Genomic DNA, 18,454 nt, shown 5'->3' on the forward strand with positions numbered 1-18,454 from the left:
CACAATTCAGATATGACCTCAATCAAATCCCTTATGATTATACAATGGAAGTGAGAAATAGATTTAAGGGACTAGATCTGATAGATAGAGTGCCTGATGAACTCTGGATGGAGGTTCATGACATTGTACAGGAGACAGGGATCAAGACCATCCCCATGGAAAAGAAATGCAAAAAAGCAAAACGGCTGTCTGGGGTAACCTTACAAATAGCTGTGAAAAGAAGAGAAGCAAAAAGCAAAGGAGAAAAGGAAAAATATAAGCATCTGAATGCAGAGTTCCAAAGAATAGCAAGGAGAGATAAGAAAGCCTTCCTCAGCGATCAATGCAAAGAAATAGAGGAAAACAAAAGCATAGTAAAGACTAGGATCTCTTCAAGAAAATTAGAGATACCAAGGGAACATTTCATGCAAAGATGGGCTCGATAAAGGACAGAAATGGTATGGACCTAACAGAAGCAGAAGATATTAAGAAGAGGTGGCAAGAATACACAGAAGAACTGTACAAAAAAGATCTTCACGACCAAAATGATCACGATGGTGTGATCACTCACCTAGAGCCAGACATCTTGGAATGTGAAGTCAAGTGGGCCTTAGAAAGCATCACTATGAGGGAGGTGGGAGGGGGCTTCATGATGGGGAACACATGTACATCCGGGCAGATTCATGTCAATGTATGGCAAAACCAATACAATAATGTAAAGTAATTAGCCTCCAATTAAAATAAATACATTTTAAAAAATAGAAAAATAAAAAGCATCACTATGAACAAAGCTATTGGATGTGATGGAATTCCAGTTGAGCTAATTCAAATCCTGAAAGAAGATGCTGTGAAAGTGCTGCACTCAATATGCCAGCAAATTTGGTAAACTCAGCAGTAGCCACAGGACTGGAAAAGGTTAGTTTTCATTCCAGTCCCAAAGATAGATTATAAAAAGCATTAAATAGCATGCTGTGGAATTTGGACTTTATCCTATAAGCAATATGGGAGCCATGGAGAATTTTAAGCAGAGAAAGACATGTTTCTGTTTGGACTTCCAATTCATAATGGTGGTATTGCTAGTCTTAATGTTAGAAATCACTTCTTAATTGTTTTCTTTGTATCATTATATTTTAACTTTGTTCATCTGAGTTACTGACAAGAGCATTAACAGTAATGATAGCTTAGCTCTAGAGCAAGAAAATCAGAACATAGATCTGTAGGGAAGTTGGGAAAACGTTAAGATAGATACTACACACCTTTGTCCAGATATAAATGGCTTCAGAGCTTTTGCCACCAATGGAAGGGCCATCTTCTTTCTGTTTCTTGTGTTGCCCATGCAGCGTTGGCCTTACTGTAGAAGCTGAAGAAGGTGCAGGCCAGTGAGCCATGAGCTTTAAAGATTAAGTGGATACGGTCAATGAAATAAAGGAGTGTGCCTTTACTTTTGGAGAAAATAGCTCTGATGAGGGAATATCTTTTGGTTACTTTGCCATAGTCAGTTTTACTGCTTAATGAAATGCATTCTTTAACTTTATCCTCACTCCTTGAAGAATAACAATGATTTTACTAGAAAACACAATAAAATTTTGAATCACGGATATAATTTGTCATTTCCCAAACCTGAAAATTTTTCTTACCCACTTGGAAACCTGTCTTTTGGTTTTTTATGATATTAGATATATAGAAGAAACATTCTGAAGATTTAACAGTCTTATTTTAATCTCTGAGCCACCAGGGAAGCCCAACAGTCTTATTTTAAATCAACATTTGCAGTTTCTACCTAGCAGAACAATCAAACAAAAGAAAGAAAAAAAAACTTTTCCTAGAGCTGTTAATTGTTAAAAGGATTTGGTTGAATTTTCTGATCTTGATTCTTTTTTTCCTTTCCTCTTTCCAAGTAGGAGTGGCAAAGAAAATCAAAATGACAAAAAGATGTTAAAAAAGGCATAAATGATACAGCCTGGATCATTTTCAGAACATTGATAATAGGATTTGTTCATGCTGTATTTTGGCAGATACACATCTGAAGGCACAGATCATGTTTTCTTATTTGGCAAATTGGACCATTTCCTTTCTTAGTTAACTATAAACAACCAGTCAGACTTTATGGGCTTCCTTTGATTTTGCAGCTGAGGTCTATAGATCTATGGACACTGCTATTCTGCTTCCTAGAGACCAAAGGTAATTGGTCATGGTTTGCCAAAAATCCAATCTCAGAAGCAGAATATTAAATTAAGGTGAATATGTATGCCCCCACACATAGGAAACTTAAGTAGTATAGCAAATAAAAAGGGACAGAAGTTTTGCTCTTTGGGATAGAGTAACAGTCCCTTGTACTGCAAGGAGGTCCAACCAGTCCATTCTAAAGGAGATCAATCCTGGGTGTTCATTGGAAGGACTGACGCTAAAGCTGAAACTGCAATACTTTGGCCACCTCATGCGACGAGTTGACTCACTGGAAAAGACTCTGATGCTGGGAAAGGTTGGGGGCGGGAGGAGAAGGGGATGACAGAGAGTGAGATGGCTGGATGGCATCACCAACTCTGTGGACATGAGTTTGAATGAACTCCGGGAGTTGGTGATGGACAGGGAGGCCTGGCGTGCTGTGGTTCATGGGGTCGCGGAGAGTCGGACACGACTGAGCGACTGAACTGAACTGAACTGAACAGCTAAAATGGATGCTTGAATTTGGGGGCTGAGTTTTGCCACTCCCTTCTTATCTGTTTATGAGAAACTGTTTAAGCAGGAAGAGCCCTAGGCAAACATCTCACCTTCATCTCTTCATTTTTGGCCCTCTCTTCTACACATCACTGGCTAGCTCCAATGCCAGCTGCCTCTTTTTTCTTCTTTTTTAAATCTAATTCACACAAAGTTAAAAGTGAGTTGATATTGGTGGATGAAGTTTGGAACAAGCAAAACTTATCCCAAAGGAACAAAGCTCTGATGATGAACCTCAGGCAGGGCAACATCTGGATACTGTTCTGAGGCAGATGAGTTGGGGCAGTTCGCCCAGGTCTCCCTGAATGCTCATTGCACAGCATGACTTTGCCCTTTTGAGAACAGTCACATTCTAGACTGCCTAGATTGGAATCCCAGGTTCGCTGCATACACACACTCAATAGCAGCTATGGACGCATGCTTGGGCACAACCCTTCTGTTTTTAGTGTCCTCCTCGCTATGGCCGAAAAAGTAATAATACCCATCTTGTACCACTGTTGGAGGATTAAAGGAGTTCATAACAGATAAAGTGATTAAAACTCTTTTGGCCACTGCTCAAGTACTTAGTAACTGTGAACTGTGTTTACTTATACATTTTCTCAGATTTTCTGAAGGAAAGACAAAGATGATTGGCATCAATTTTGGTATCCCCTCCCAAGGCTTATTATTATTATGAAGAAAGAATAAATGATAACATTTTGACTTGCAATTTTTAGGTTCCAATATTTGCAGTTCCCTCTGCCAATTTACTGTTTTTACCGAGCTTCTCTTCTTTAAAAAAAAAATACATAAATAATGGTGGTAGAGGTAATAGAGATGCTGTGACTTAATGTAGTAGAAAAAGGCTTGGACTTAGACTTATTTAAAATCCTTACTGTCATTTAAAGCCTAGGTAGTTTATTAAATGTCTCGGAGTCTAAGTTCTTTGTAAAGTGGAGGTAGCAGTTTCCCAGTTGGTTGGGTCACAGTGGCACGTTGAAGATAACTTATCCATATAACCAAATGGCACATTAAAGAAAGAGCCTTGGGGATTTAGGTTCAACCATGGTAAGAATTCTACATATCTGTTTCTCCTTTCTACTAGATAACATTTCCTACCAAGTGATCCATTAAGTGTGATCTGGGCTGAATGGATCTGCTTTTGTAATGTCCCTTGGGAAGGCTAATCAGCCAGTGTGCCGCACTGGGTAACTTTCTCTGCATATTTCTCCTTTGAGTTTTGTAGCAATATTTCTGATCTTCCTCCTACTTTTTTGGGTTGCTCTTTCTAGGATGTTTATTATGGGCTTGTCTCTTTTTTAATCATTTAAAAGTCCAAGTTATTCAGTATTGTTTCCTTGTCCCACTACTGTTCATTCTGTATCCCCCTCAGATGGCCTGAGCAGCTTCAACTGCCATTTACAAGCAGATTATTCCCACAGACCAATATCCAGATCAGCTTTCTCTGCTATACTTTGAACCACCCAGCTACTTGGTATAAACCTCCATGGGATATCCCACAGTCATTTGAAACTCACTAGTCCAGCACTGAACTGAACGCCTACCCTAGGGAGATAATGTTTTTCTTTTTTTATATTCTGTCATAGGAAAGGATACTACTCTCCACTCAATCATTCAAGCCAGAAACCTAAGAAACATCCTAGAAAATTGCTTTGTCCGTAACTTCAGTTATCACCTCCTACATATTTTTCTTCCTTAATAACACTTTTCACAGCACCAGTTCAATCCCCTGATTTAATTTAGTCCCTTGTGACTTCTAGACTGAGTATCATAGCCTTAATGTGGTCTCTCTATGTTCAGTACCTCACCCTTAAGTCTTTTCTCTCATTGTGGCCATAGTGAGGTCTCTTAAGGCAACACTGAACTTGTCTTTCTCCTGCTTAAAATTTGTAATGGCATCTCCCCACTACCCTCAGTACAATTGTAATTGCCACGATAGCTTTTATGACAAAACTTAAAATGGTGGTGGTTTAGTTACTAAGTTGTATCCAACTCGTGGGATCCATGGACTGTAGCCTGCCAGGCTCCTCTGTCCGTAGGATTCTCCAGGCAAGAATATGAGAGTGGGTTGCCATTTCTTCCTCCAGGGGATCTTCCTGACCCAGGGGTCAAACCTGGGTCTCCTGCACTGCAGGCAGATTGTTCACTATCTGAGCTACCAGGGTAGGCTAGTATGTGGCTGTTTCACACCTTGCCCTCGTCTCTTTCCAGTCTCAGGACTGATGTGTGTGCAGTCCCACTTTTATCAATGTGAGCTCATAGGACAGCTTCTGATAGAGATACCAAAAACAGCAGTCAGATTTGATCAGTCCAAAGAATTAACTTAAGATACTCACTCTTTTACACCAAACTACCTCCAGAAACAAACGAAGAGAATCTAAGAGATTTGGTGACACATTGTTTAAAAAAATTTAGAAGTAATTCACAAACTGATATGAGCTGGCTGGGGTAGAGGGTATCTGGATGAATTAATGGCATATTTTCAGACCTTAAACAGGGTGTAGGGATCGTATATGAATGGACTTTTTATACCTAGTGCCTAAAAATGCTTAACATGTGCTGGATATTGTATTAAGCACTAACCGAGTTATTGAGAGACCAAAGGAGGAAGCAATGAGAGAGGACACTATGAACCTGTATTTGACCCTGTACTCACTTCTACATTTCCTCCTTAGTGATAGTATGCAGTGTGATAGAAGATGAAGAAAGGAAAGGAGAATATTAACCAGAATTTTTAAATGTTTTGTGGGCAGAATTTATATAATTAATGCATAGGTCTTAAGTGTACAGTATGATGTGTTTTGACAAACAAATACACTGGTATGACCACCACCCTAGTCCACATAAAGAGAGCTTTCATCGTCCTACTTTTTTCATACTCTTTTCAGGCAATCCCCCACCCAAACAGCCACTTTGCTGATTTCCAACACCGTAATTAGTCTGCCTGTTCTTAAGCTTCATATAATGTATACATTTTTGTTGTTGACTTCCTCTGCTCATCGTGTTTTAAAGATTAATCAATGGCATTGAAAGTTCAACAGTAAGTTAATTTTCATTATTGAATGGCACTCCATTAGATGAATATATAAATATTCCAAAATTTGTACATGCACCTGTTGGTGGACATTTCCACCCCTATCCTATACCCGATTCCCACATTTTTGGCTATTATAAATCTATTGTGAAAATTCTTAGACAAATCTTTTATAGATCTATCTTTTCATTTCTCTTCGGTAGAAATTTATGAGTAGTACTGCTTGCTCACATGCTTTGTTATATGCTTAAATTTATAAGAAACTGCCAATCTGCTTGTTAAAGAAATTGTAAGATTTTACACCTCTCTTAGCAGTGTATGAGAGTTCCAATTGTACATTTCAATGACACTTGGAATTGTTTATAATTTTAGCCATCCTAGTGAGTCTTAATTTTTGGTTTTAATTTGGTTCCACTGATTACTAGTGATGATAACTTCTTTTGTGACGTGTCCATTCAATGGCAACCCACTCCAGTGTTCTTGCCTGGAGAATCCCAGGGATGGGGGAGCCTGGTGGGCTGCCGTCTATGGGGTTGTACAGAGTCAGACACGACTGAAGCGACTTAGCAGCAGCAACAGCATTCAAACCTTTTGTCTACTTTTTGAGTTGTTTGCAAATTTATTGAGACGTGAAACAATTATATAAAAGTATACATAATTATGTATGGCAGCTATGTAAATATGTAAATTTGAATCTGTGGCTTATTTTTAATATTGAATTTTAAAGAGTGGGAATTTATAATTTTGATGTCCAGGTTATCATTTCATGTTTATTGCCTTTTTAGTTCTAAGAAATCTTTGCTACCCCAAGATAGTCAATGTATTCTCCTATTAATTTTGAAATTTTGTGTATATATAAAATAGGAGCTAGGGGTCATTATTTTTCATGTGGATATAAGTTGTTGTAGATAATTTTTTGAAAAATTTCCTTTTCCCATAGAGTTGAGTTGCTTGGCCACTTTGTGAAAAATCCATTGGCCATATCTGTCTGTATATTTCTGGACTCTCTATTATGTTCTACTGATCTGTTTATCAATCTTTCTGCCACACCATACCATTTTGACTGTCATTATTTGAGAGTGAGTTGTAAAATTAAGTAGTGTGTGTCGTTTTGTGACTGGTTCAGGTATTTTATGTTCTTTGCATTGAATAATTTCATACATACTTTAGAATTAGCTTGTTTTTATTTCTACCTGAGGTAGGCAGGGAGAGATGAGGAAAGGAGGGAGGGTACTTACAAGGGTTTTGATTGACATATTAATGAGGTTGAGTCATCCAGTTAATTAGCAGTTCTCAATTTATTTTTTCCTTAGTTTCCTTCAGCAGTGTTTCATAGTTTTTCAGTGTAGAGATATAAAATATTCTTCCTAAATTTGTCTACTCTTTCTGATATTTAGAATGATAATTTATTTCTGTTTCATTATCCAACTGTTCATAGTCTTTAACAATGCAATTAATTTTTGTATATTGTCTTGAGGGTGGTGGTGGTTTAGTTGCTAAGTCTTGTCCAACTCTTGTGACCCCATGGACTGTAGCCTGCCAGGCTCCACTGTCTAATGAACTGCCAATTTGCTTAGTAGTTATAGCATTTTTATTATAGTTTTAAAATTTACTATGAAATTATGTTGTCTATGAAAACTACATTTCATTTTTCCTTTTTAATCTTAAGTATACACACACACACACACACACACACACACCCCTATATAATTTTTTTTTTTTAACTTCTTATTGCTCCAAACGGGAACTCCATCACAGTATCTGTAGAACTACTGAGGATAAACAAACTTGCCTGGTTCCCTTAGAAAGTAAAGTACTTAATCATTAACTATGATGTTGACTGTAGATTTTTTTTTTCCTCAGGGTGCTTTTTATCAGATTGAAGAATTTCCCTTAGAGTCTCACTTTGCTAAGGATTTTAATCATGAATGGTCATGGAATATGATCAAATGTACCTATTGAAATGACTATATAATTTCTTAAATGTGGTATAGAATTCAACAGTAAAGTCATTTGAGTCTAAGGTTTTACTTGTGGGACAATTTTAAATTATGAATTCAAGTCATGGAATAGGTGTAAGGCTGTTGGATTAGTTTTGATAATGTATTTTTTAAGGAACCTGTCAATTGCATGTGAATTTTCAAATTTATTGACATAAGATTGTTCATAGTATTTCTTTATTATGTTCTTAGTGACTGTAGAATCTATAATAATTTCCTCCTCTATTCCTGATATTGGCAAATTTTTCTCTTATGTTTGTTCATTGTAAACAGATTTATCAATTCTGTTTCTGTCTTTCTCTTTGTCATCTTTTTGTTTTTCTCTCACACTAAAAATTGGTTTTTAGTGTGACTGATTTTTTTTCTATTCTATAATTTTCTGTTTTTCTGTTATTTTCTCCCATCTGCTTACTTTGGGTTTCAGTTCAGCTTAGTCACTCAGTCATGTCTGATTCTTTATTACCCCATAGACTGCAGCATGCCAGGACTCCCTGTCCATCACCAACTCCTGGAGTCTACCCAAACTCATGTCCACTGAGTTGGTGATGCCATCCAACCAGTTTAGTTTGTTCTTTTTTGTTGTTGTCTAGCTTTTTAAAGTGGAAATTGGATCATAGGTTTTAGAATTCTGTTCTCAACCTACACATATTTTCTAGGAACTCTGTAGAAGATACATCATACTCTGTTCAACTATGAAGGCTGATTATTCCCTGGAATTCAGTTTATCAAGGTTTCTTTGCAAATGCTTTTTCCTAATTCCACAGAGAACTATGGTTTTTATTTCATCTCATTTTTTTTCTTATTTTTATTGTAGGAGAAAAAAAGGTCTTTCAAATCCTTTGCCACTTACCTTGTAGTAGAAGTCTCCTTACTGGTTCTGTAGAATGGATGTCCTGAATATACTGAGATTCTGCTATCTGGTTTAAAAATATTCATATATTCTTAGTATCTTTCCTAAATTACTGATAAGTAAAAATCCTGGTATATTCAATCTGAAAGTCTCAGAAAAAAATTACCTTAAAAACAGAATGGAAATATGAGATTTAGCCTCTGCAGTTAACCATTTTATTTCTATCCTCCAAATGAGTTTCTAATTTGTTAAATTACATGGGAAAGTTATATAGAATCTCTTCCAAATCATTTTATTTCTTTTTTAAAAAGTGTTTTAAGTAATACAGTGTACTGTAAAATGACAAATGTAAACTATTTTTAAAAAGTTGAAGACTGAACTTTATTCTATCATATGCTTCATGTATCAGATACTACATCTTTTTAGGTAATATTGAGAAAACCTTTTCATTTAGGTTTAGGAAGCTGTTACTTCCATTTTAGAACATATGTGCTTTAGTACTCAGACGAATGTCCTTGGACCTCCAAAGGAAGGTGTATTATTGAAAATTAATCATGTCAGGGTTTCTCTGGTAGCTCAGATGGTTAAGAATCTACCTGCAATGCAGGAGACCTGGGTTCAGGTCCTTGGTTGGGAAGATCCCTTGGAGAATGGAATGGCTACCCACTCCAGTATCCTTGCCTGGAGAATTCCATGGGCTGATGAGCCTGGTGGGCTACAGTCCATGGGGTCACAAAGAGTCAGGCACTGCTCAGAGACTAACACTGTTACTTCACTTTCAAGATTCATGTTTCAGATATTACACCTTTCTGTTAGTCGCTAAGCCCTGTCCAACTCTTTGTGACCCCATGGACTGTAGCCTGCCAGGCTCCTCTGTTCATGGAATTCTCCAGACAAGAATCCTAGAGTGGGTAGCCAGAGCATTTAAAAAATCTTTTCATGAATGACAGCTATTACTTCCATTTTAGAACATGTGTACTTTAATACTAGAGGGATTTCCATGGACCCCCCAGAGGAGGTCTGTCATTGAAGATTAATCATATCAGATCACCCTATTGTGAGAAGCTAAAGCCAGACTCATGTGATGATTTCATTTCAATAGATTTCATTTTCTTCTTCTGACTGCCACTTTACTCTGGTTTCATTAGAACAAGCCATGGTTAAAGGAATCCCATTGTGAAGAGAAACCAGGAAAAAGCTTTTCTACAGGGCAAGAGTTAATTCTCTATTCTGTAGGGACTGTTACTCCTCTACACCTCAGGAAAAGCTAATGTCTCAATTGACTTCATGTACTCAGCTAATCTAGGAAGAAGTTGATGCTTGGGAAGTGGGATTCAATTGAGGATTATGCATAAGTGTTACTACTGCATATAAAAATATACTTACACCTACTTGATATAAAATATGACTGTTTCTTAAAAAACCAACCTACTGGTTTTAGCCTCATCAATATTACATAGACATTTGCAAATGTGATGAGGAGCTACTGAATATTAATTTGGGTTTTATAGCAAATGATGGTGGCTCAGTGGTAAAGAATCCACCTACAATGCAGGAGACCCATGTTTGATTCCCCAGGTATGGAAGAACCCCTGGAGGAGGAAATGGCAATGCATTCCAGTATTCCTGCTGGGAAAATCCCATGGACAGAGGAGCCTGGCAATCTACAGTGCATGGGGTCACAAAAGAGTCAGACATTACTGATAATGCACACACCAGCAAAAGATACCTGCTAATTAGAAAATGAATACATAAATTTCTGGCCTGAAAAATCAGCCTTATAGTATTCCCAAGGTCTTCTAAAGAATTAGAAATGTTTAAGTGATGCTATTTTAAAAATAATTCAGTGACTGCTGTTTACTGCTTCGAATTCAGGCATCCCAATAAAAGGAAATAAGCTTTCCTAGCAGGCATTTTTGCCAAACATTCATAAGAATAAGAGCAATTTCCTTTTGATATGAGTAGTGTGTTGGCTAAAGGCACTGTCATGGTATGCATATCAATTTCTACAAGGGGAAAGAATCATGAGTAGAGAAAGAAAGCAAGTGAGAGAAATAAGCAGCCTAAAATTTGGAGCAAAGTTTTGAATAGGTGAAGAGCAGAATAGTGTTTGTAAGATTCAGTTATGTCAGTTCTGGAGAGTAGGTCCTCAATGTGATTAATGAGTGATCAGTGCCAAAAAAGATACCCAAAATAATTTCTCTTCAGTTAATTAACTACATGCATTTTCTTTAGATGGTTCATTTTAGTTAGGTAAAACTGAAATCATAGAGATCATAATGGTAAATTGTTTACATGTGTGGAGATATAAAAGTTTGGAAATTATTTTTATTTATCAAATACTCTTAACATAAAAATCATAGGCTACTCTTTTATTTGGGATGATGATCTTCATGTAACGGCAGAAAGTTAATTTGTGAAAGTGATGCACTGTTCTTGTGATGTTAAATGCAACTGTGTTTATGCGTAAACACATCAGGTTTCATGTAAAACACATGTGTTCAAGATATATTTATTCAGTTGTCCTATTCACAAATGTTTGAGTATTCTCTAACATTTGAGTACTATTGTACATGTTGAAATTTTAAGCCTACTCACGCTGAAACCATTTGAGTTTTGGTCTAAGCAAGTAGAAAGTTTGCTTCTCTGAGTTATTTCTTCTTAATGTAATAGGATTTAGATTAAACCCTAAGAGTTATATATTAAGCATCCACTATGAAACATCTACTGAAACTTCAATTTGCTCATCAGAGAAATGAGTGTGACCTATATGAACTCCATTCCTCTGATAGTTTTAATATTCTGATTGTGTGATTGTACTTGTTGCTCATTACAAAGGGAAGAAAAAGGAATAATTTTATTATAAGGAAGTGCTATCAAGTCTCAGATTTCATCTGGTTTTATATCTAGGCAGTTGTGACCTTTGAGAGATTTGAGAGTATCAGGAAGAAGCAATGGCCTTTAATTTTTGAAGGTTAAAATGCAATATTCCCTTCCTTTTAAAGAATGAGTTTTGCCATTATGTACAAATTTGGTCATCAGAAAAGGGAATATAAAGCTAGGGGACTTTGAAAATGGTAGCCATTTTGCTTAGAGACATATCTTAGTTGTGAATTCTAGAATAAAACTGAGCAACTTCACAACAGTAAACATGATCCAGTAACTACTGAACAGTAAATATGTGGCCTAAATTCTAAATTCTCCCATGTATGAAGTTTTGTAATCTTCACAATTCTCTGAGGCAGGTATTATTATTATTATTTTATTGAAGTACAGCTGATTTGCAGTGTTTTGTTAATTTCTGCTGTACAGCAAAGTGATTTAATTATAAACATATATTATGCATATTGTTTTTCATATTCATTTCCATTAGGTCTATTATAGGATATCAAATAGTAGGACCTTGCTATTTATCCATCCTATACATGATAATTTGTATCTACTAATCCCAAATTCTCGTTCCTTCACTTCCGCATACTCCTCCCCTTTGGCAGCAGTGAGTCTGTTGTCTAGGTCTGTGAGTCTTTTTCTGTCTCATAGATGTGTTCATTTATGTCACATTTTAGATTCCACATATAATTGATACCTTGTGGTACTTGCCTTTCTCTTTCTGCCTAACCTCACTTAGAATGATATTTTCTAGGTTCATGCATGTTGCCGTGTGTATATATATATATATATATACCACATCATTTTTTATCCATTCATCTGTTGATGGACATTTAGGTTGTTTCCATGTTTTGGCTATTGTAAGTAGTGCTGCTGTGAACACACGGGTGCATGAGTTAAAGCTTTGTCTGGGTATATACCCAGGAGTGGGATTGTTAGATCCCTTGCCAACTCTAGTTTCAGTTTCTGGAGAAACCTCCATACCGTTTTCATAGCAGCTGCACCATTGTGCATACTTGCGGTGTAGGAATATTCCCTTTTCCCCATATCCTTTCCAGCATTTATTATTTACAGAATTTTTAATGATGGCAATTCTGACTGGTGTAAGGTGATGCCTCATTGTAGTTTTGACTTGCATTTCTCTAATAATTAGTGATGATGGGCATTTTTTCGTATGCCTGTTGGCCATCTGTATGTCTTCTATGAAGAATTGTCTATTCAGGTCTTCTATACATTTTTTATTGGATTTTTTGTTGTTATTGAATTGTTTGAGCTGTTTGTATATTTTGGAGATTAAGCCCTTTTTGCTGTATCATTTGCCAATATTTTCTTCCAGTCCACAAGTTGTCTTTTTGTTTATGGTTTCATTTGCTGTGCCACAGCTTTGTAAGTTTGATTAGGTCCCATTTGTTTATTGTTGTCTTTATTTATGTTGTCTTTGGAGACTGACCTGAGAAAACACTGGTACAACTTATGTCAGAGGATGTTTTGTGAGGCAGATATTACTTCTCTATCCATTTTGCAAATTACTTACAAGAGATTAGGTAACTTGCACAAGTTATTAGTAAGTGGCCAAGCTGAGGATTCAACCCAGGCTTTCCAGCTCTGCAACCTGCACTTAAAATCACTACCCTGGAGTATTTCTGTGAGATATATGCTACATTGAACACTGTCAATAATGTTTATAGATCAATGATTTTATTTTTAGCACCAATTTGGATAACATCGATCATCTTGGTCTGTGACAGCTGAGTTCTCCTGCCTGGAGAGAAGGTCCCCAGACCCAAGCCATCAGTGTGTTTTCTTTCTAGACCCTGATCTATTCATATACTCATTCAACTCTTAATTATTAGTTATGGGCCAGTAATTTAGTGAGGTTGGGTTCCCATAACTAAGTACCATAGTGTGTGTGGCTTAAATTATAGATACTTATTTCCTCACAGTTCTGGAAGCTAGAAGTCTGAGATCAGGATAGCAGCATGCTTATGTCTGGCAAGAGCTCTTTTTCTGATTTTCAGATGACTGCCTTCTTGCTCACATGATAGAAGGAAGAAGCTCCAGGGTGTCTCTTCCTTCTTATAAGAATACTGATCCTCCTCTTGGGTTCCTCTCTCATGACCTAATTGAAACCTAATTACATCCTAAAGGTTCCACTTCCTAAAACCACAATATGGGTTAGAGATACAACATATGAATGTGGGGGAACATAAACATTCCACTCACAGCAGCCACACTCTGCTCTGAGCACTGGGGATGTGACATGAACAAATCAGACAAAGAGCCTCGCCCATGTAGAACTTAGAGTTTCATGGGGAAGATAAATAAATAGACTGTAAGTGCCAAGAAAGATGAAAGACCGGAAAGAAGGTTAGACAGTATAGGGTGGTTATGGAAGTCTGAGGGACTTCTGTGGTAGTTTGGTGGTTAAGACTCTGTACTTGCACTGCAGGGGTCGCAGGGTCAATCTCTGGTAGGGAACTAAGATCCCACATGCCACGTGGTCAAAAAGTTAAAAAAATAAATAAATAAAAATAAACAAATTGAACTAAGATATAAAATACATACTGTTAACAAAAAGTCTTCTGAGAAGTTGACTCTTAGTCTAAAGGGACTAAACAGGGGAAGAGGCAAAGCAAATGGCTTCGGGGGGAGTACTGTGGGCCTCTACAAGACAGTGACAAAGCAGATTGTGTCAACTCACGTGACCTAGGGGGAAAGTGTAGGAAATGAGGTTAGAGATATAAAGGGAACTTGGACCATGAAGGTGCTTATATTTCATAATAGGAACCTTGAGACTTTATCATGAAATATAAACTACTGGAGGATTTTGAGTGGAAGAACGACATAATGTGACTTTCATTTTAGCAGAAGAATTTTGCTGCTCTGCTGAAAATAAACTGAAGAGGGGAATAAGAACTGAAGCAGAGAGACTTGTTAGAGGGGTATCACCTGTCAAATTATTAAGAGATTAGGCAAATGGGTGCTAATCATGTCTCATGAATTGATCAAATGTTTTGTTTGCTGCCCAGAGCAAACTTGAATGTTATTTTAATGATAATCTGGGAAGACTTGCAAGAAAGTTGACAAAGTCTACAATGCATTAATCTCTTTCAAAGAAGAAAAACAGCCTCAAATTGGATGTAAACTGCATATGTATACCAAAACTAAACAGTGGCAGTAAAGCTATACTTCAAATTGCGTAGATTATCTGCTGTATAACATACAGTTTAGATGAAGTACTCTACACTGCAATAAGTATTATCTATAACTCTAAAGATGATAAGGGGTTTAGATGGTGGATGGGAACATTCTGAATAATGCCACTAAATGTTCTTGCTTGGAGGTTAATAGGGACTTCCTTGGTGACTCAGCTGGTAAAGAATTTGCCTGCAATGCAGGATACCCCAGTTCGATTCCTGGATCTGCTGGAGAAGGGATAGGATACCCACTCCAGTATTCTTGAACTTCCCTGGTGGCTCAGCTGGTAAAGAATCCACCTGCAATGCGGGAGACCTGGGTTTGATCCCTGAGTGGGGAAGATCCCCTGGAGAAGGGAAAGGCTACCCATTCCAGTATTCTGGCCTGGAGAATTCCATGGAATGTATAGTCCACGTGGTCGCAGAGTCAGACACGACTGACTTTCACTTTTGGAGGTTAATAGTGGAATATATTTGTGGATTCACTCTCATTCTCTAGAATGAGAAGCAGAGTAAGCAAGACATCTTGTGACCACAAAAGATAACCATGAATCTCATTTAAAGGAAAAGGAGAGATTGTAATTATAGTTGAGTCAAAGGAGAAACAAGGGAATGACATTGTGAAGACATTTTGGGTCAACAAAGACATTCTGTGTTAAAGGTTCAATAGAAAATTCCATGAGCCATAGAAAATCACATTAGATAGAACTTTTTCCAAGATGGTATTCAGTCCCAAAAGCCTACAAATGAAGATCTCATCCTGACCTACACTTAAATGACCATGATGCCAATAGGAAATGAAATTCAATAAATCTGTAGGAAAAGTTGAAAGAAGTTAGCTGCCTGGTGCCCTGTCTCCTTTTGTATCCACTGCTCCCAAAAGCTGAATAGACCCATTAAGTGGGGGAAGGAAATAATGCAATAACATTGAAGCCTTTAATTTAAAATATTGAAGTGATACCATGATACGAGGTAGGAAAGAAAAAAGGGAATCTCTGTACGACATTTAGGGACAATTATGAACCTCAGTGGGAATATTTCTAATAGCAAAATTAAAAGTAAATGCCATGTTAAGTTAATGTGAAAGTTCTTCACCAAAATGAAAGGAGATACCCATGTTTTATGTAAATACATACTGCAATTTTAGGTAAATGCATTTACTTAAACACATTTTAGAATTTGAGGAAAAGAATTGCTTTACCCTTTCAGGTTAAAGACATCAAAGGGTCAGATGCAAAATATCAAATTATCAATTGGAAAAGGAGCTAGCAGAATGAATATTTAAATTAAAATAGATAACTTCAAAATCGTACTAAAAAAGAATAAATCTTTTTTAGTGTTCACACTCTACCTTGCCAGGCAGATGTGAGGAATATATGTATACACTGAGGGAAAGGGAAAAGAGACAGATATTGGCAATGCAAAAAATGTGTGATACAAAGTTAAATAGGTGAAGAGGACTTTATTCAGTGCTATTGTAATAGGGGGGAAAGACGGAAATGTAGTCTAAGCTGAACTCAGCTGATAGAAGGGGTGAGAGAGTGAGTTTAGAGAACCACAGACCATCTTCTCGTACCATCATCACGAGATAGTCTTATAATTGGAGCGAGGCAAGTTAAGTTCCTCCTCTCCCACAGAAGCTGAGACAGAGGGATGCTGTCTCCCTTGTTTGTTACATTTTGAAGAGATGATTCCCAGGTCTTTGAGAAAGTAGGGGTATAAAATCAGCAAGAAATTTCTAAAAAGAGTTAAATCACAAAGGAATAGAGAAAAAAATTATAAGTTTTCTAAAGGAAATGCTCTCAGTAATTGGAGGAGAGAGGCCTCTGTGGCTAGGCCATCTGGATTTTGTAAGGCAGGTGAGACAGAGGTCAGAGGCAGGAAAGAAGCCAGTCTAAAGTTTAGTCAACCTGAGGGAGGTTCAGGTTGTCTTGGTCAATATGGATGATGATGTAGTTGATATTTGGGAGGCGGGCACATAATGAAGATTACAATCCCCAGATAAGTATAGAAAATACTTTCAAAGAAATGCTTAGACTTTCAAAGACATGATGAAAGAATAATTCATAGATCAGTACATATTTAGATTGTGTTCTAGGAAAATTTAACACCAAGATTTATCTTGGTGAAATAACTAAACTTTGAAGACTTTTTTTTTCCTTAATTCCACAGTTTTAGGAGGCAAAAACATAATAAAATTGTAAAGGAGGAGAAATACTTAGCCAGGCCACGTTCAGACCTCAGATCGGCAAGTATTGACCATTGTCATTAGAATATTTTCAGACTGGTCAGATTGTAGAAAGCAATGAATTCCAAGTTGAGAAATATTACCTTTATTCCCTTCTGTAGTTTAAAAAATAGCTTTATTGTGGTGTAATTGATATTTAATAACGTGTTCATATTGAAATGTGATAAATTTCAACATAGATGAGTGTGTGTGTGTGCTTATATGGGGCTTCCCTGGTGGCTTAGATGGTAAAGAATCTGCCTGCAATGTGGGAGACCTGGGCTCCCACTCCAGTATTCTTGCCTGGAGAATTCCATGGACAGAGGAGTCTGGTGGCGGGTTACAGTCACGGGGTCACAAAGAGTTGGACACAACCGAGGAAATAACACTTTCACTTTTCACACACCCACTCATGTGTGTGTGTATAAATCATTACCACAGGTAAAATAACAAACATGTCCATGAAATCTTTAAGTTCCCTTAGTGCTGTTCTATAGTCCAACTTTTCCACCACCCCATCCCCAAATAACTGCTGCTCTTCCTTCTGTAATTATATGTGAATTTGTATTTTCTAGAATTTTACTTAAAATAATAAATTATGGACATGCTGGTAATTAGTCCCACCATACAATGCCATTATGCAATCATATAATTGTATAATGTATGTGGGGGAAAGAAAATGGGGAATTTTTCCCTGAGCATTTCTGACAATCTCTAATGTTATGATATGCCATAAAGTAGTTTTATGTTTAATTTTGTAAGACTGTTACCACCAACAGTCTGAGTGCCAATCGTTCTACATTCTCAAAAACACTTGTTTTTGACCAGTTTTCCTAATTTTAGTGTTTCAAGTGGGAGTTCTGTGGTATCACTTTCTGTTTTTAAATTTGTACTTTACTGTACTTTACTGACTAAGCATCTTGAACATTTCTCTTTGTGTTTACTTGGTATTAGTAAATCTTCTTTGAGGTGGCCATTCAAATATTTGATCTATTTTTATCATTGAGTTGTGGAATATTTTTATGTACTCTGGATTCAGATTCTTTTCCAGCTGTTTGTAGATATTGTCTCCTTTGTGGCTTGACTTTTCATTGCCTTAAAAACTGAATTTGAAGAGAAGTTTGTAATTTTGATGAAGTTTCATTTATTGATTGTTATATAGTTCCTTTTTTCCTAAGAGATCTTTTTGTTATATAAAATCACTAGTCTTTTCCAGTGTTTCCTAGAAAATCTTTATGTCCTAGCTCTTACAAATAGATATGATTCATTTCAAGTAAATTATTGTATATGGTATGAGGTAAGGGTCGAGATTCATTATTTTGTATTGTTTTGTATGTAGAAAAACAATTGCTCTAGCATTATTTCTTGAAAAACTTTTCCCGCCCCTTTGAAAGTTGCCTTTGTCAAAAAGCAGTTGACAGTACATAGATGACAGTTTTTCTAAAAAATAGCTTTATTGTGGTGTAATTGATATTTAATAACGTGTTCATATTGAAATGAATTTTGCACCAGTGCTACACTGTCTAGATCACTCTAGTTTAGCACTGGGTTGGCCAAGAA

Source organism: Moschus berezovskii, chromosome 6 (assembly GCF_049115385.1).
Source record: "Moschus berezovskii isolate FMDL1 chromosome 6, NW_MosBer_1.0, whole genome shotgun sequence".
Taxonomy (NCBI): domain Eukaryota; kingdom Metazoa; phylum Chordata; class Mammalia; order Artiodactyla; family Moschidae; genus Moschus; species Moschus berezovskii.